This window comes from Sorex fumeus, unplaced genomic scaffold (genome assembly GCF_029834395.1).
Source record: "Sorex fumeus unplaced genomic scaffold, SorFum_2.1 ptg000043l, whole genome shotgun sequence".
NCBI lineage: Eukaryota > Metazoa > Chordata > Mammalia > Eulipotyphla > Soricidae > Sorex > Sorex fumeus.
This window is the reverse complement of record NW_026606100.1, coordinates 9,317,797-9,338,255: the sequence shown is the minus strand read 5'-3', so window position 1 is coordinate 9,338,255 and position 20,459 is coordinate 9,317,797. Positions and strand designations below refer to the sequence as shown.

General features: G+C 40.8%; 1 protein-coding gene across 1 annotated transcript in view; it reads right to left on the bottom strand.

Moving 5' to 3' along the window:
- SGMS1 (sphingomyelin synthase 1) overlaps positions 1 to 14,832 on the bottom strand; it is a 309,219-nt gene extending 294,387 nt beyond the window's left edge. The window contains exon 1 of the mRNA XM_056120601.1: positions 14,738 to 14,832. The gene's annotated coding sequence lies outside the window, so the exon portion shown is untranslated. The remainder of the gene's footprint in view (positions 1 to 14,737) is intronic.
- Positions 14,833 to 20,459: the final 5,627 nt, after the last annotated feature.

Sequence of the window (20,459 nt, the reverse complement as noted above, 5' to 3'; positions counted from 1 at the left end):
AAAGAAAGAAAGAAAGAAAGAAAGAAAGAAAGAAAGAGAGAGAGAGAAAAGAAAACGCAAGTACAAACAGGAACTTGCCTTGCACATGGCCGGAACCAAGTTCTATCCCTGGCCTACCTATAAGGCAGGAACAGATCTTGAGCCAGTTTTAGCTTCCCCTCCAAAAAACAAAAACAAAAACCTATTCTGTAGAACAGAATTCTTTAGGGAACAAGAATCAGGAAGAAAGAAAGAAAGAAAGAAAGAAAGAAAGAAAGAAAGAAAGAAAGAAAGAAAGAAAGAAAGAAAGAAAGAAAGAAAGAGAAAAGAAAACGCAAGTACAAACAGGAACTTGCCTTGCACATGGCCGGAACCAAGTTCTATCCCTGGCCTACCTATATGGTTCCCCAAGCCTACCAAGAGTGATCCCTGAACAGATCCCTGTGCTCAGTAAGCCCTAAGTACAGCCATGTTGGCCCAAAAACAAACAAACAAACAAACAAAAAAACCAACCTATTAGAACATGCATGTTGTTACATCACTCTATTTGGGCATAAAACCAACCCCCAACTCCCTCTATATGAAGCTGTTCTTCGGCCTATGCTGGTGGACATCCTTCCCCAACTTGTTTTCATGCCAGTCCCTCAGCTGTTCAATTGTTCCTGTGCTTTTGCAGAAAATGAGCTTATGTAGAACTGGGGGAGTCAGCTGACAGGGTTCAACAGAATGTGGGAGAGAGAAACCGGCACTTTGGTTGGTGGATGTGGCTTAACACTGTAGCCCCAAAGCAAAAAAAAAAAAAAAAAAAAACCAAACCAAAAAAAACTGACACTCTTATATTCCCCCACTTTTTGTTCTTTTTCTCTACCTTTCTTTCCCTACTGCTATTGCAGGAGTCATATGTTTGGTGACAACATCATGTGGTGTTCAAGAGTATCTCTAGCAGCAATGAAGGACAGTGCCGGACAGTGAACTCTCATCAGTCTTCCTCCAGCCAGGCAGGCATCCTGCCACTGAGCCCCATCCCCAGCCCCAAACATGCAACCCAATGTTATCTCGATTTAAAAATATGATCAGATAAATACAGAAGATGAGACGAAACAGTCCTAAAATAAGTAAATCAACTAACATAAGTAAATCAGCTAACATGAATTTCAGAAGCAAAGAACAGACAGAGCACAGAGGGTGATAAGAGGTGAGAAACTTAAAAAAAAAATTTTTTTTTTCACTAATGAAGGACATGAATTTTCGGCCTGAAAGCATCCACATGGACTTCACCACAATAAATGACAGCAAACCTTCCACCAAAGGAATATTATCATGAAATTGCAGATGTCATGAATATTACCATGAAAAAAGGAAAAATGGAAAAAGGAGGGAAAAAAGTAAAAGCTACTTAAGGACAATTAGGAAGCAGAAAAGTATTAACATCACCACTACAAGAAGACAGTGGGCCACTCACAGTACTCTCAGATTTCCATCCTCCAGTTCGGAAGTTCTACACCCAGTCATACTACAACTAAACAAAGGAATGTGACATGGGGCTGGAGAGATAACACAGCAGATATGGGCTTTTCTTGCAAAAGGCTGACCTGAGTTGGATCCCCAGCACCCCATAGAGTCCTCAGAGCTCTGCCAGAAATGATCACTGAGTACAGAGCCAATAGTAAGCCCTGAGCACTACCAGGTATGCCCCCCTCCCCACGCCCACCACCACCATCCCCCAAAGAATGTGACATTCTCAAATCTTAACAAATCAAAAATCTTACCCATGTGAACTGTGCCTTATCTTCTCCACCCCCCCCCCAATTTCTTTTGATGAACAATTGTTTACCATGTCGATGCTGACTGGAATTTGAGCTGTTTTACCTTCTGCTGCTGAGCACAGTATATTCTATTGTTTCTTTAGATGAAGGAGGCGTTGTTTTGAGTACTGATTCCAACACCTGGCTTTACAATGGTATTTATATTCTAAATAACACTTATTAAGATAGTAAAGGGATTAGCCACTAATTCTGTAGAAATGACCCTCCATTTGCCAAATGCTTGTGGGAATTATAACAAGTTCTTAGATTTAATCCTGCTTACTTTGTTCTTAACTCCTTGGGAGCTCTGTGCCTTGTTCACACATTTGGAATTGAATATTAATAGTTTCTTTACTGCCTTTAACCTGACCCCATTTTCCAGTCAAGATAAACAGGGTCAACCTTGTTTCCTGTAATGCCAGCAACAAAAGTAGTAGCATTACTTTACACTATGTGTTGGATACTGAGTACTCCTGTTGATAATCTTATTTAATATTCTGAACAATCTATGACCAGTCTTTTGTTTTTTAAAGATGATGAAATGGAGAAGCAGCTGGATGAGTCTAAAGGCCCCAGCCTGCTGGTTATCCTCACCTGGGTCATGTTGCCAGTTGGTGTGGTTGAGAGTCTGGCCCAGGCTTGTTCGAATCACCCTGCAGCCTTTAAAGGCACTCCACATCCCGTCTCTAACCTCCTACTGTTCCCACCCTCTCTCTGGTTTCCTTGGTCTCAGTCTCCCTTGCAATGATTGGACACTCAGAATTGAGAAGCTTTGCGCTAGAGCTGTAATTCCTAAAGTTTAATCACTGGAACAAATGCATCAGTATCACCTGAACACTTGTTGAAGTAGAAAGATGGCAGGGAGTAGACATTCCTAGGTCCCAACCAACCTGACTGGATTGAAAGTCTGAGGATGAGGCTTAGCAATCCTCATCGCTAAGGTGGCTTACAAATTTTTATTTTTTAATTTGAATTTGTTTTAGCTTTTGGGTTAGACCTGGTGATGCTCAGGGGTTACTTCTGGCTCTGCGTATAAGAATGACTTCTCCTGGTTCTTGGTGGACCATATAGAGTGCCAGGGGTTGAATGAACCTGGGTCAGCCATGTGCAAAGCAAGTACCCTCCCCTTTGTACCATTGCTCCAGCCCCACAGTCAGTTCGGTTTTAACAAATCTTCTAGGTAGTTCTTTTTATTTTTTGGAAATAAAAATAAATTGTAGAAAATATCTAACATAAATTTTACCATCACAACCATTTTTGAGTATATGATTCAGTAGTGTTTGAGTGTATTGACGTTACTCTGAAATGGATTTCCAGACTTTTCCTTTTGCAGATCTGAAACTCTGAACCCTTGAAACAAAAGTTCTCTTCCTGCACCCCCACCCACTTGCTTAGGGCCTGTGAACCACCGTTCTTGGTTTCTATGAGTCTGAGTACTTCATATAAGGGGAACTCCAGATGATGCTTATGTATAGTTAAGTTGAAGAATTTAAACCCAGAAGATACCTGAGTATTGCAATTTAAGCTCCAAAATTGGATTTGGCTCAACTTCCTTTAGATTCTTACCCCCTTCTTCAATAACAGTCACACTGCGAACCTTGGACACCTCTGCCTGCTGTGTTCCCTCTAGTCCTACTTTTCTGGCCCCTTGTTGTTCTTTATCTGTGATTAGGATATTCGAATTTCCTGAGGGGAGGGGTGTCCCCTGATTTGTAATATTGTCATGTCCCCTTATCCCAGGCACAGTGACACACACTCTCTGGGCAAAGTTTTCAATGCAGAGACAAGAGGCAGGTCTGGCCATAGAGCAAGATCTATAAAGATGGAACAGGGCTCTTTTCCTCAAAAGCAACTCAGGGAAAGATCAAATTAGAGGTTTTTGATAATTTTTTTCCTTGCATGTATGACTGTATATTTGGGGGGTATATAACAGGTTATGCACAGTGACACTTTTAAGTTTCTAATGCCTTAAATTCATAGTGCATACAAAGAAATCACCATTATTATTCTCAGAAAGCCTCTGACCCTGCCTGGATGTCTGGATCATAGCAAAGCCTAGAGATCTAAGGGAAGGCCTCCTTCATGAAGCCACTGCATCACATCCCCACAACATATTCTTTCAGCCATGTATGAAAATAATTCTTTTGGGGGTGAGAGTCAGTGAGATAGTACAGTTGGTTAAGGTACTTGCCTGGCATGTGGCCAACTCAGGTTCAACCATCAACTCCACTCCAGCACTGCCAGGAGTAATTCCAATCTCTTTCCACAAAAAAAAAAAAAAAGTTGTTTTTTTTTTTCATTTTGGTTTGGGGGTCACTCTTGGTGGTGCTCAGGACTTACTCTGTGCACTAGGATCGATCACTCCTGGCAGGGCTTAGGAGACCATCTGGTGTGCTGGGGATTAAACCCTAGTTAGCCATTTGCAAGGCAAGCACCCTGCTCACTGTACTAACACTCCAGCCCCAAAGCAAATATTCGCAACATAGAAAATTGTCTCTACTTCTAGAAAAACCTGTCTAATGGTCTTGGAGGCAACATTCTGGTATGGCCAAGGTCTCTCCCCATCAAAAATTACATCTTCCATGGTACTAATGGAAAGAAATCATGGTTCGAATCACCTCCTGACCACAAAAATTATAGTTTGCTCTAAATCTCAGAAAACAGGAACCAGTTAGAGAGCCAGCAAACATCCCCTGAGTGAGTGCCAATCATGGATATGGTAGGCTGTACCCACTGTTCCATGGGAAATCCCTCACAGAAATATACCCAGGAATGCTCAGTTATATGGGAGAGAAGGACTATTTATAGAAGCCTATACAAGTGATGCTGCCTTTCTACACTCAGGAACTTCTGAACAGCACTTCTACTTAGTAGGGGAGTGTTCCTCCCTGCTGATTTAATGGATTATTAATTCAACTGTTCTGCAGTCATGAAACAAAGAGAAGTATGGAGATAGGAAAGTGTTGGTGGCCCCTTTACAGGCCATATAACTCCTTACTTTTTGGAGGAAGAGCCCACTTGTCAGGGAATCTGGAGGCAGGTGGTGTCACTTCCAGCAACCCTTGCCCCAGCTGTGCAGACCAGGTGGTTCAATGCTTGAGACCAGCAACACTATAGCCAGGAGAGCCTGGGGAACCATGCAGTGTCAAGATCAAATGGAGGACCTAGCATGTGCCAGGTCTAAGTTCCAAGCCATTTCTTGCTCTTTCCCTATGCCAGGTTGTGTAATTCTGTACATTAGTATCCTCACCTGTCCAATGAATGGGCACTCACATGGGTAGGGCTGTTTTAATGATTTACATTAACAAGGAGTAGGGAGACTAATAGTGAGTCAATCACTATTCTAAGTTATAAAAATCCACTCAATTAGCGCCAGAGTGAGAGTACAGCAGGTAAGGCACTTGCCTTGCATGTGACTGACCTAGGTTTGATCCCGGCATTCCACCTTGAGCCCTGCCAGGAATGACCTCTGAGTGCAGAGCCATGAGTAAGACAAAAGCATGACTGGGGGTGACCCGGGGAGGAAAAACTCCAGTTCCTTCTCAGAGTTCTGAAAAGGAGACACCTTTATCACCATTTTACAGCTGATGAGGGCAAAGCAAAGTCAAATACTTGTCAGAAGCTTGTACTGCCAACAACGGCGCCCAAGCAGTCTGGCCCCAGGTCCATACTCCCAATCTGTACTTTATCCTGCCTCCCTGATGCTTCTTTCAGGTCAAACAAGAAAAAACACCTGAAGAGGGAAAAAAAAAAACCTGTAATAAGATAGGCTAATAAGGAGATCGATAACAACAATAATAGCAATAATAAGTTTGACACATTACCACAACCCTGGAGGCAAACATCCCTACTGCTATTAATCAATACGTCATCTTCAGCTAAGACACACTGACCTCAGGCTCTTGGAATGAAGCACAGGGTTTGTCGATCCAATCAAGGACAGGCGAACATCCCTAGCTACCGTAAATCATCAATAGCAAGCACATGACCACAACTGTCACTTGTGTAGCATCTTAGACTTCTCCATTTATAGTCTGAGATTGTGAGCTCAAGAGGAGCATCATGCATTGTTTAAATCCCAATCAAATCCTACTGACATCAGAACTATTTCTAGATTTTAAATTATTCAAGTCAATAAAGATCTTCTCATAAAAAGAATTTGAATTGGGTTTTCTATTTCCTGCAACCAAAAGAATTGCCTGAAATAGTTTCTGTTCAATCAAACTGTTTCATTTATTCACTATTTTATGTGTACCTAAGTACTTCTTCTCTTTGAAAAAACTTGAGACCGATAAGGCCGATAAGGTAATTTTTAATTAGCTACTCTTAACATATTAAACATTCTGAGGCTGAAGTTCTTGACAAAAGGAGCATACAAGACATTATTCCATATATTACATATAAGTGATCTCTTTCTGTGATCTGACTAAACTGCAAATTTAATTCAGAAAATTTGTTTATTTTTAGTGAAAGCAGGTAAACCTGCAATTTCTGACCTTATAAGAAAGACAGCAGATATTAATTTTTTCTATCTTGTTGGATAACATTGGGTTGTCCTTGCTCCTCCTGCAGGGAGCTTAGGTTTATTGAGTTACTCTCACAACAGTACCCTGGAAGTACATCCAATTCCATCAAGCACTAATAATCCTATATTGCTTTTCTCTTTCCTTTATGTCACTTGCATGGTTTAGCAATGTCCTTTTTGTATAGACAAAGGCAGAGTTCATGCTCTGCTTGTAACATGGAGTTAATTGACTCCAAAATAATGTTTACTCCTGGGCATTTATATTTACCTGGCTTAAGCCTCAGTTGCCCTTAGTTCCTAATAACCCCAAAAAGAGGGTTCTGACAAAGGGACTGGATGGACCGAGGGCAAGCTGTAAGCTATTCTGGCATCAAAAGGGGACAAGCTAAGCACCATAATAAGAGCATAGTCATGGAACAAATTCTGTCATGACCCAAAAAGAAGTAACTGAATAAGGACCCTGCTGGGGTTGGGGAACAGTAACCTGGCCTGAGGACTATAGTCTGAGATATATACATATATATATATATATATATATATATATGTATATGTATATATACACCAAGATGTCCCCCGGAAGAGCAAACCTCTAAGCTTAATATATCTCTTACTGTGTTCATACAAAATGACTAGAAATATTATAAGAAGTAAATTTACTATGACTGGTTAAATGGATTACTAGCTGAGGAAAGGAGAAAGCAACACACCCAAGATGGAATCCCACCCTTGAGCGGATCTCCTCGTAATCTACAGTGCTGAACCCTCAGATGAGATTTTGTCCTTGAGTTAATCTCCCAGAACTTTCTCTGAAGGAGTGGCTTTACCTCTGTTTGTTGTTATGACAGTGTTCAACCCCACCTATGTTCACCCTTCACGATTTTTATATAACTATGCTGTAAGTGGAAAGAAGAAACTAGAAGATGAGGACTACTAGAGGACTTTGAAGTCCACCAGGAAACTAGCATGATGGAACTATGATGACTAGGACTACGACCAAAACTACAACCATGATTATGCAATAAGGGGAGAGATCGGACTACGCCGGGGGAGGAAAAAGAAATAAACTGACTACCGACCAGCCTGGGGCCCTGTTTCTTCGTTCCCCAGGTCCTTCGTCCATCCGTCACCGTGAGCCAGCCAGGGGAATGGTTCTTGGCCACCAAATGCTCCAATCCTGCCCCTCCCTCACACCATGCACATTGCTTTTCTTTGGAAACTCACACACACACTATCTTCTCAATTCACTTTTTTTTTTTTTTTTTTTTTTTTTTTTTGCTTTTTGGTCACACCTGGTGATGCACAGGGGTTACTCCTGGCTCTACACTCAGGAATTACTCCTGGCTGTGCTCGGGGGACCATACGTCTGCTGGGAATCGAACCCGGGTTGACCGCGTGCAAGACAAATGCCCTACCCGCTGTACTATCCTTTCAACCACCACATTCATCATTTACTCTTAAGTTCAACCCATTTTTTAAAACTGACTAAAATAAAAGACAGGGATGAACTTTTTAGAAGCATTTTGAATACATGCAGATGTAATTTCTCTTCTGGTAGAACTTACCTTTATTGATTACTTTTGGCAACAAACTAGCATGGGAATTTTAATTATATTCATTAAACTATTCATTGCAAGAGAACACATTTCTTCTCCATGGGTTCTTCAGACAAGCAAATCCTCATAAGAGGAAAGAACTTGGTCACCTGGTAATCACCTCACAAGTAGCAAATAGCATTTCGTTAATATCTGATGGCACAGACATTACGGAGACTGCATGTATTTTCACTCCTTTTTATATTTTTTTTGGAGGGGACAGTACCATAGATTGAAACCAGGGTCTTACACATGCCAAGTCAAGCACACTAGCACTAAGCTATATGCCTGGCTCTGTTTATGTCTTTGAATTATTACCACAGCAAAAAAAGATTATAGCTACAACATCCAAACCAATGGATGTTCCAAAAGACTTCTTAGCTGGATGTAGGCAATGCATCCCAGGAGATGACTTGCTAGAAATGAGCCAAATATATTTCTTTTCCTTTTCTAACTGCCTGAGATAAAAGATGAAGAAGGGAGAGGGCATTGGGAGACTTAGAGGGTGAAAGGTTGGTTTGTAGAAATCGAGGTGAAAACGTAAAAATCTGTTGTGAACGGCTATGTAGATGGTGTCTAAATACAAAGTTGAATTTTTTTAAAAGTGGGGAAAGTACATCTTTCCATCATCCAGGGCCTGCGTTTCTACTAAAAAACCGAGTCTCGGAATGTTAATTGCATTTTTTAAAAAAAGATACAGAAACATGTCTCTTGGGGAAATATGGGAAATATTTATTTTCTATGGGCTGGAGCGATAGCACAGCGGGTAGGGCGTTCGCCTTACAAGCGACCAACATGGCCGACCCGAGTTCGATTCCTCTGCCCCTCTCGGAGAGCCCGGCAAGCTACCGAGAGTATTCGATATGCCAGACACAGTAACAACAAAGTCTCCAATGGAGACGTTACTGGGCCCGCTCGAGCAAATCGACGATCAACGGGAGGGCCTTTATTTATTTTTATTATTTATGTTCATAACAATATCCTCTTATAGTCTATCTTAATAGACTATAAAGAAACAATAATTTTGAAGACAGGGGATAGCTCAGTAGTAGGACATCTGCCATATAGAAAATAAGGCCCTGGGTTGGTTGATCCCTAGCCCCACCCCACAGGCTGTACATAATCCCCGCAACACTGCGGTGAGGATCACTAACACGACAGCAGATGGTCCCTGGCACACAACAGCCATGTATCTGAGCACAGCTAAAGAGTGCAGCCCCCCAATTCACAATAGCCAGAATCTGGAACAACTTGAATGTCCAAGAACAGATGTATGGATAAAGAAACTATGGTACATCTACACAATGGAATACTACACAACTGTTAAGAAAAATGGTGTCGTGAAATTTGCCTTAAAATGGATAAACTTGGGGATTATCATGCTGAGTGAGATGAACCAGAAGGAGAGAGACAGATATAGAATGGCTGCATTTATTTATGAGATATAAAAAAATACAGTATGAAACTAATATCCAAGACCAGGGAAAATGAGCCAGGAGGACTGTTCAATCATTTGTCGATGGTGTGGGAGATGGAGGATAGCTCAGATAGAGGAGAGTCCACTATGACAGTAGTATTCCAACTGGTAGCCGGAAATGATCATTCTAGACAAGAACTGATTGTTGGAAGCAGGGACATACATGATAACCTCTCAGCATCTCAACCTATAATGCCTAAAATGAGAGAGAGAGAGTGAGAAAAAGAGAGAGAGAAGAGAGGTGCCTGCCATAGAGGCAGGCTGGGGTGGTGGGGTGGCTTGAAAGGGTGGGAGGGAAACTGGGAGCGCCGGTGCTGGGTAATTACACTGGTAGAGGGATGTGTGTTGGAACACTGACTGAAATGCAACCATGAACAATTCTGTAATGCTCTATCTCACAGTGATTCAATCAGAAATTTTTTTAAATAAATAAAGTGTGCAGCCCCAGCAAATACACAACCAAGTGTTTAAACACTGCAGTCAATAGTGTGGACCCCTGGTCATCACAACCATGGCCACAAAAAAAGAAAAGAAGGGGTGGGGGAAGAGCGAAAGGAAAAAATGTCTAGCCTCAAGTAAGCATATCAACAGAGAGATTAATTTGTTACACTACATACCAAACTTTATTGCCTTGGTTTGCTATTCTTTCTGTTCAAGTTTATTATTTACTGTTAAAGTAGCACTACATTAGAGGTCTGCTTGGCTGGCTTCCTAAGCACTTCAAAACTGGCTGGCACTATCCAGACTTGCTGCCTTCAAACAATCTGGTCATACTGCATGTAAACAATTCAGATCTTTACATTTATAGTAGTTTTGATTTGAGACACATTACATACACATCACTGAAATAACCTTTAGATCACATATACAAAGTATTATCTTATTTATAAAAAGTGCTACATGTAACTAACATTATAAGTTTTAAATTGAGATTTGGTGGCTCTGTTTTCAAACTGCTCTTGTTTTTAAGGCACAATCCTAGGTAGAACCTATATTCATAGATACATTCTATAGAGTCCACAGGGGCCAGAATCAGAACTATCACCATTTTATACCTGATAAACAACAGGCATTCTCTACATATTTGCTGGGTGAATGAAATAGTAAATAAACACATTAGCACTAAAACAAATGGGCTGATTGCTTTGTGACTACTGAAGTTAATCAAAACTATTATGTATAGAAGTCATTTCATTATAGTAAAACTACTATCACTCATATCCTTGCTTTTATGGGGAAAAAGAGCAGTAATTGGCAAAGTTTTTTGCAAAGGGTCAGATGGTAAATATTTTAAAGTTTATGGGACATATGCTCACTGTCACAACTTCTCAACCCCAGCCTCTGTCACAATTCAATTCTACTGTTACAGCACTTAAGTGGAGACAGACAATATATTAAAAAAATGGGCATGACTGTACTTTAATAAACCTTTGTTTACAGAAACAGAATCTGGCCACAAAAATACTATTCTAATCTCATGGAAACCCATTTCTCACAAGGAACACTCTTCTGTGAACAGTGGAAGTTGGTGGACTTGCTAAAATCAATGAGATGTATTTTGTTGGGTAGAATTGGGCCAGGTAGTTATACTCTTTCTCCATAGTCCCCATCACTTCTTACAGAACAACCCTTGCTAACTTCTGTCATTATACCAGCATGGCCCAGGCAAGCCTCTGACTTCACATGCAGAATTCTAGCATATGACTGGTTCTCAGGGATGTAGCCCTCAGCTGAACCAGTGAGCTGGAAACCACAACAAAGGCTCTTCCAGAGCAAGCCTGGGGCCCTCGCTGCCCTTTATCTAACACCTAATATCAACATCCAGAGAACTTAACATATCCACCGACTGCCTGTTGTTTGATATTTTTGCATGATCTCCTTGGAGGGCTGCATAGGGTACAGTGGCAAAGTCGAGAATGTAGAAAATATATGCCAGCAGGGAACAAAGCAAAAAAGGACATGATGAGTCAGAACTATTACAGGACTGGGAAAAAAATTACAACCATATCTCCAACAAAATCTCTGCCTTCTATCTGCTGCCTAGATGCCTCAAATAACTGCTGAAGTTAAACAGAGGTTAAAACCAACCCAGATGTTGGGAGGATCCTCCCAGGATGGGAGATGCACGCTGAAAGTAGACTCTAGACTGAACATGATTGCCACTCAATGCCTCTTTTGCAAAGCACGGCACCCAAAAGGAGAGTGAGAACTAAAGGGAATGCCCTGCCACAGAGGCGGGGTGGGATGGGGGGTATGGGGAGGTGGGAAGGATACTGGGATCAGTGGTGGTGGGAAATGGGCACTGGTGGAGGGATAGGTACTCGATCATTGTATAACTGAAAGCCAAGCACAAAATTTTGTAAGTCTACAACTGTACCTCAAGGTGTTTCACCAATAAAAATTTTAAAAAATAAAAATAAAAACCTTATACTTATAAAACCCACAATTATTTGTAGAGAATGAGGTTAATTAAGGAGAAAAAACAGATATAACACAAGGATAAGTTTTAGAACTGATTTATGTTCTATCTTTTTAAAAGATATAAATTTATATTTTCCTTTATAGAATATGGGTGTTTACATATTGACTTATAGTTCTCAAATTTTTATGACTAGAAAGAACTAGGGCAAAAATTTCTGATTATACTTAATCTTAATGTAAAATTTGAATGTGGAGTGTGATGTGTATGTATGTGTGTATGTGTGTGTATACATCTATATAAAAATGCCCACATATAAAGGTTCATGTGTATACACACTCACAGATATACCATTTGTTGGTGTTGTCATATCTAGCTCAAAATATTAACTTTGAATAAATGATATGTTGTAACTTAAAAAAAATTAAAATTAAATAAATAAATAAAACCCAGAGAATAAAGTCTGGGTTAATCCCCATTTTGGCTAGTTACAACCCTGGGCAGGTGAACCCAAGAAAATTACCTGCAACTTGGGGAATGACTGAACTGTTAGAGCCTCATTTAACAGAATATACTAAAACAATGGAAAAAAAAGAAATGTTTCTCCATAACTATATGCAACAATACGGAGGAATCTCAAATAAGTGTTGAATGAGAAAAATGTTTGGCACATAAGAGTACACTCCATATCAGAGCACATAAGTGTGTATGTGTGTGTGTGCACGCGCACATACACATACACACACACACACACACACAGAGCAAGCCTGATTTAATCTGCTAGGAGTTAAGAGCGATCCCATAAGGGCTAATAAATGTTTTGGGTTGTTTATTTATTTATTTATTTTTCTGTCTAGGAGGAGAAATGATGCTGTGTTGGTAGTGTTTTGTTTCTTGGTCTAAGTGCTGGTTATATGAATGCATTCAGCTTGTGAAACTTGAACAGGAAGTAAAGAAACAAAAACATAAGGCCATACCTAAATGGTCTGGGAGCAGAGAGATAGCTTAAGACCCTAAACAGTGCCCCACTCTTGATCACCATTAACCTTCAAAGTCCTCTGCTTCTTGGGGAATCCCACTCACTCCTCCTCTTTTCAAAGCATCTCCAGAGGAGAAGATAGATAAACATCAAATTGCACTACCTATAATTCCAGCCACAGCTCCTTCATGTCAGTATCTTCTGAAGAAATTAAACTGGCACCACTAACCCTTTGGTCTAAATCAAAAAGAGAGAGTACGTAGAAGTCACCACTGTCCTAAATGGTTTGCTTAAATAGACTTCTTTTAAAATAAAGCCCTAAATCGGTGATTCTAGTTCATGAAATCTGTGAAGAAATGTGAAGATTCTCAGAGACCACTTGAGGAAGATACTAAAAATAAAATGTAACTGAGATTAGAATGTAGAACCATCCATAGCCACACTGCAAGAACTGAGAAGGCTTAATAACTTAGGAATTGGCTATCACATATAATAAAGTGCAATGATAATCACTGTACTGGACCTATTTTTTTTAATTTTTATTAGTGAAACACCTTGAGGTACAGTTGTAGACTTACAAATGTTTGCACTTGGGTTTCAATTATACAGTGATCGGGTCCCCATCCCTCCACCAGTACCCATTCCACACCACCACTGATAAAAGGATTTTATGTCAAGTCTCAATTCAGTTCATTAAGTTATGGGGCTGGGAATCATTTGGAAAATTTATTTTAACATAGTAACCTCAACTTGGCCATTCCACTCATACCATTTACTCATTCTATGAATTCTGGTTTAAAAATATATTAGGATGCCGTGGCCAGAGAGATAGAACTGCAGGTAGGGTGCTTGCCTTGCATACAGCTGACCTGGGTTCGATCCCTGGCATCCCATATGGTTCCCCCAAGCCTGCCAGGAGTGATTCCTGAGTACAGAGCCAAGAATAAACCCTAAGCTCCATTGGGTATATCCTCCTAAAAAGAAAGATCATCAATCACATTAGATTTCATTGTCTGGTCTACTTGTAAATGCTGTGCAGGAAGCAGGCAAGAGTTACAGATCAGACGCAGGCCAGAAACGCAGCTCAAGTGGCAGGTCCTCATGTGTCAGGTCCTGTGCTCAATTTCTGACACCACATGCTTCCCCCCAGTGCGTGACCCTGGCGGCTCTCAAACACCCACCGCAGGGACAGTCTTCTCAACAATAAAAACAAGACCCACAGAACTAACAATAAACAGCAGCCTCCTGGGCAGATGGGCAGAGTCTATTTCTTTTTATTTAGGTGTTTTCATTAAAAATAACCTTATTGAACCATTAAATTGCTTCTTCAAGATTTTACCAAATCTGCCTTTATTCGTAACCTATGAAGTGAAATACAAAATGATACCCTTTAATAGGAAATCATAATTGTTGCATCACATAATTTATGACTGTTTCACAATGCCTCTCAGACAACAATAAACTTATTTTTAGGAGCTCATTCTCCAAACCTCAGGATAAAATGTCAAGAGATCTATGACATACCCTCATATTTGTGCAGAAAAATGTAAAAAAGCATGCGGCAATCCAGCGACAAAAGGCTAACATCTTTTAAATGTTAACAGGTACACAGGAACTCACATGTTAGCAGGTGCACAGTCTTTCAACTTTTCACTGTAGCACTGCCCTCCCACTGTTCATTGATTTGTTCAAGCGGGCCCAGTAACGTCTCCATTGTGAGACTTACTGTTACTGTGTTTGGCATATCGACTACATCATAGGTAGCTTGCCAGGCTTTACCACGCGAGCGAAATACTCTCAGTAACTTGCCATGCCCTCTGAGAGGGGTGGAGGAATCGAACCTGACTTGGCTGGGCCAGCGGCTTGCAAGGCAAACACCCTACCGCTTTGCTATCGCTCCAGCTAACTTCACTATATTTGCAAATATAATAAATGGAAGTCACACAGACATCTTCACTCACCAGTCACTGGATGATGATCTTCTCTCTCTTAATTAAAAACAAATGACTAAAGCTTCCCAGAGGCACATTCAGAGGTCATTCATGCTGCTCTCTCCCTGCAGAAATAAGCAAAAACATGTTTCACCAAGGACTTGTATTAAGTTAATGCTAGCTCAGTTGTAAAAAAATATATGACAAAATATAACTGTTTTTTTAAGCCCAGTGAAAAGTGAAAAAAGGGAAAAACCACCCCCATTTGTACTGTATATGGGCAACTAGGCTCACAAATTCTAGGAACTTCCAGAACATATTGAATTCTTCAATGGGTTTCCTTTATTTCACATCCATTTCAGATCAACAGTGTCACTCCAAACCAGCACTCAAATACAGGATGGGACTCCCAGGGCCCTCCCACTGACTATGGATTTCTATCTGATACTGTTTTTGGTTTTGGTTTTGTTTCATTTGCTAGGCACACCCAGTGGTGGCTCTGTAAACAAGGATCACTCCTGGAGGGGCGCCAAGAGGCCATATGGCGTGACAGAGCTTGATCCTGGGTCAGCTGCATGCAAGGCAGGCACCCTACCCCTGTCCTATCTCTCCAGCCCATTTGATTGCAGATTTATGAGAAGTCATCTGTGCATGCTCAGGATGGAACAGAGCAGCTGTTCCCACTGGTGTCCAACAGGCAGGCGTCTTCAGACCAACTCTGCTAATCCACCCCATTAGAGTACATACATGCCGGGCTGCAGTGATAGCACAGCGGGTAGGGTGTTTGCCTTGCAAGCGGCCAACATGGGCGTCCCAAGTTCGATTCCTCCGCCCCTCTCTGAGAGCCCAGCAAGCTACCAAGAGTATCTCGCCCGCACGGCAGAGCCTGGCAAGCTACCCATGATGTATTCGATATGCCAAACACAGCGACAACAAGTCTCACGATGGAGATGTTACTGGGCCCGCTCAAGCAAATAGATGAACAACAGGAGGACAGTGACAGTGACAGAGTACATGCTACAGGGCAAAGGGGCCCACAGCCTGCAGTTCTCCTTCACACCGCCTCCCATCACACCTCACATTCTTGTGTTACTGTTATTGTGATCCGCTCACCTCTGCTCCAGAGGAGGCAGCTAAGCATCAGAGATGATAGATGACCATCTCCAACTAGAAATGGCCAGAGATGGAAAGTCTTACTTGGGTTTCTAGCCCTGCGTCCACAACTGTCTTGGCAGACAGGCCAGCCCCAGCCGCCCCTCGGCCCCATAATAGGAAGCTTGCCTGAAGAGCGACTCCTAAGTCACACTGTAGAACAACACATTCACCAACATGAGGAGGTTGGGGACACACTGAAGTCTGCTGCTTAGAGTCTACATTAATAATCATCTTTTTTATAATGTTTTTAGTTTTTATTACAGAGCCAAGATTTACAAAGTTACTGATAGTTGAGTTTTAGGCATACGATAATTCAATACCAATCACTCCACCAGTGTCAATTTCCATCCACCAGTGGATCACAACTAAAGCTATGATTACCAACTACTACTAGTAATGATACATGTCTTTTAAACACAATACCAAAGGGGCGGGAAGCGGAGAGACTGTATAAGGGGTAAGGCACCTCTGACTACTTCAGCAGATCTGCTCTCGCCACTGCACTTCCCTCCGCAAACATTCCAGCCAGGCAGGCTGCTGCCGCTCACTCAGTTTTACACCATTCACAGTGGACTCCATAACAACTGAAAACACATCTGGCATTCAGCACTTATAGTTGATTTCATTTAAATGGATGCCTGCATTCATTACTAAAGAAAAATAGTAATTTGTTTGCCTCTGAATTACTTTTGCTGTAAAGAATACTTTTTGAATAGAAGTGGTGAGAGTGGGCAACCTTGACTTGTCCCTGATCTTGGAGGGAAGGCCCTTAGTTTTTCCCCATTGAGAATAATGCTTGCTGTGGGCTTGTGATAGATGGCTTTGACTATACTGAGGAAAGTTCCTTCAACTCCCATTTTGTTGAGAGTTTTTATCATAAATGGATGCTAGATCTTGTCAAATGCCTTCTTTGCATCTACTAATAAGATCATATGGATTTTATCTTTCCTTTTATTGATATGGTATATAATGTTGATTGACTTCTAGTGTTGAACCATCCTTGCATGCCTGGGATGTATCTTACTTGGCCGTGGTGTATGATGTTTTTGATGAGTCGTAAAGAATATTTTTAAGTGCATAACTGGGTCTAGGATGTGACTCCAGAACTTGTGCTACAAGACCCTAGGTTTGATCCCCAGCATCGTCTCAGAACAGCATGGACCCAGGCATCAAAGTAGTTACCCCACGAAAATTTTTAAGTCAATTTTTAAAAGTTTATTTTTTAAAAGTCCACATAATTCAGAAGGAATTTAATATCTTGGTATCAAACCCATTTTCTAAATTCACTGATGAATACATAGGTAGGACTCACTAAGATCTTGACCTCAGAGGAGTCTTCAATATGACTCCATTAGCAAATAAAACAAAAAGAGAAGTAAGCACATGGGACTACATCAAACTAAAAAGCTTCTACATTAGGCAAGAAATGAGGAAAAACGTTAAAGTAAAGAAACACCCCATTGAGAGAAAATATCTGCATATCATACAACAAAGGGCTAATATCCAAGACTTGAAAGTTCAACAATCAAAAAACAATACATCCCTCAGAAAATAAGGACAGGAGATGAACAGAAACTTGCTCAAAGACAACACAAATGTGGACAACAGGCATTTTAAAAAAAAGGTTCATCAACACTATCAGGGAAATGTAAAAACAGTAAGAATACATACATATATATATATCATATACTCACACACACACATATATATATATCAGAGGTGAGGGCGGAGTTTAGAAATGGACATGCTCAACTCTTCAAAGTAATGCCAAACTGTTCTCCAAAGTGACTGTGTACAACTGACTCTTTAGTTGCCTTTCTAATCTCTTTCCAAATAGGAGGCATGCTTGTTTTGCTAATTAGCAGTAAAGCTCTCAACCAACAAAAAGGAAAGCTTTTCCTATTTGCAGCATCAGTACTTCAAATAAAGAGTACTCCAAAGTGATAACCCAGACAGCCGGAGCATATTAGTCACAGGACATCAGACTTGGGAATAATGATGCAGATGCAGCCACCACTGTACACTGCCCACCAGAAGTCAAACTAGATTTCTAAACCTTCGTTCCATTTACAGAATGCTTTCTTCCTGGTGAACTCATACCCAAGGTCCCTTCTTATTTACTTCTACCATCCCAAATGGGGGAAAATTAATTTACATGCAACCCAAACAAGTTCAAGATTAAACAGGAGAATCAAATTATTCCTGTGAATAGGACTATTTTCTAGTAAAGAACATTGGTTAATTTTTCATCTTTTTCCTACAAGATGAGATTATTATTGTTTACAATACGTTAATTTTTTAATCCAAAAATGTCCTTTAAGATGTTTGCTTCCAAAGCATCATCCTCAGTAGGGAAAAACTAAGAGCCTTCCCCTTAAGATCAGGGACCAGGCAAGGATGCCCACTCTCTCCACTACTGTTCAATATAGTACTGGAAGTACTTGCAATAGTGATTAGACAAGAAAAGATATTAAGGGCATCCAAGTAGGAAAGGAAGAAATCAAGCTCTCACTATTTGCAGATGATATGATACTATACTTAGAGAACCCTAAAACCTCTACCAAGAAACTCCTAGAAACAATAGATCTGTATAGTAAAATTGCAGGCTATAAAATCAATACCCAAAAGTCTATGGCTTTCCTATATGCAAATAGTGAGAGAGAAGAAAACGATATTAAGAAAACAATCCCGTTCACAATTGTGCCCCAGAAATTCAACTACCTAGGAATTAGCTTAACTAAAGAAGTCAAGGACCTGTACAAAGAAAACTACAAAACGCTGCTTCAGGAAATAAAAGAAGACACAAGGAAATGGAAAAATATCCCCTGTTCATGGATTGGGAGGATTAACATTGTCAAAATGGTAATACTTTCCAAAGCACTGTACAAATTCAACACGATCCCTAGTAGAATACCCATGACATTCTTCAAAGAAATGGAGCAAACACTCCTGAAATTTATATGGAACAATAAGCCCCCACGTATAGCTAAAGCAATTCTTGGGGAAAAGAAAATGGGAGGAATCAACCTCTCTAACTTCAAACTCTACTACAAAGCAGTAATGATTAAAACAGCATGGTACTGGAACAAAGGCAGAACAGCAGACCAATGGAACAGAGTTGAATATACTGACATCTGCCCCCAAACACATGATCACCTAATCTTTGATAAAGGAGCAAGAAATGTGAAGTGAAGTAAGGAAAGCCTTTTTAAAAAATGGTGCTGGCAAAACTGGACAGCTACACGCAAAAAAAATGGGCTCAGATCTCTGCCTAACACCATGTACAAAAGTAAGATCAAAATGGATTAAAGACCTCAACATGAAACCGAAATCATATGGTACATTGAAGACAAAGTCGACAAAACCCTCCATGACATTGAAGCTAATGGTATCTTCAAAGATGTCACGCCACTGGCTAAGCAAGTGAAAACAGAGATAGACAAATGGGACTATCTTAAACTAAGAAGCTTCTGCACCCCAAAAGAAACAGTGACCAAAATACAAAGACAGTCCACAGACTGGGAAAGGATATTCACCAAATACACATCCAACAATGGGCTGACATCAAGGATAGACAAAGTACTGGTTGAACTCCACAAGAAGAAAGCATCCAACCCTATCAGAAAATGGGGTGACAAAATGAACAGAAACTTCCTCAAAGATGAAATTCGAATGGCTAAGAGACACATGAGAAAATGCTCTACATCATTATTCATCAGGGAGATGCAGATCAAAAAAACAATGAGATATCATTTCACACCACAAAGACTGGCCCACGTCCAAAAGCAACCGGTGGTGGCACGGATGTGGCAAGAAAGGGATCCTCCTTCACTGCTGGTGAGAATGCTGACTAGTTCAGCCCTTCTGGAAAACAGTATGGACGATTCTCAAAAAACTAGAAATTGAGCTCCCATTTGACCCAGCAATTCCACTCCTGGGAATATAACCCGGAGAGGCAAAAAAGTATAGTCGAAGTGACATCTGCAGTTGTCTGTTCATTGCAGCACTGTTTACAATAGCTAGCATATAGAAAAAACCTGAATTCCCGAGAACAGATGACTGGTTAAAGAAGCTTTGGTACATCTATACAATGAAATACTATGTAGCTGTCAGAAAGGATGAAGTCATGAAATTTGCATACAAGTGGTACTACATGGAAAGTATCATGCTAAGTGAAATAAGTCAGAAAGAGAGGAATAGACATAGAAAGATTGCATTCATGTGGGGAACATAAAGTAACAAAATAGGAGACTAACATCCAAGAATAGCCGAGATAAGTACCAGGAGGATTACTCCATGGCTTTGAGAACAGCCGCACACACTAGGGGAAAAGGCAGCTCAGATGGAGAAGGGAGCACCAAATAAAGGGGGTTGGGAGGGAGGAAAGTAGCCTATAGTCCGAACAAGATTGCCACTCAATGTCTCTTTTACAAACCACAGGACTCAAAAGGAGAGATAACAAAAGGGAATACCCTGCCACAGTGGTAGGGTGGGATGGGGAGAAGGGGGGGTGGGAGGGATACTGGGACTGGTGGTGGTGGGGAATGGGCACTGGTGGAGAGATGGGTATTCAATCATTGTATAACTGAAACCCAAG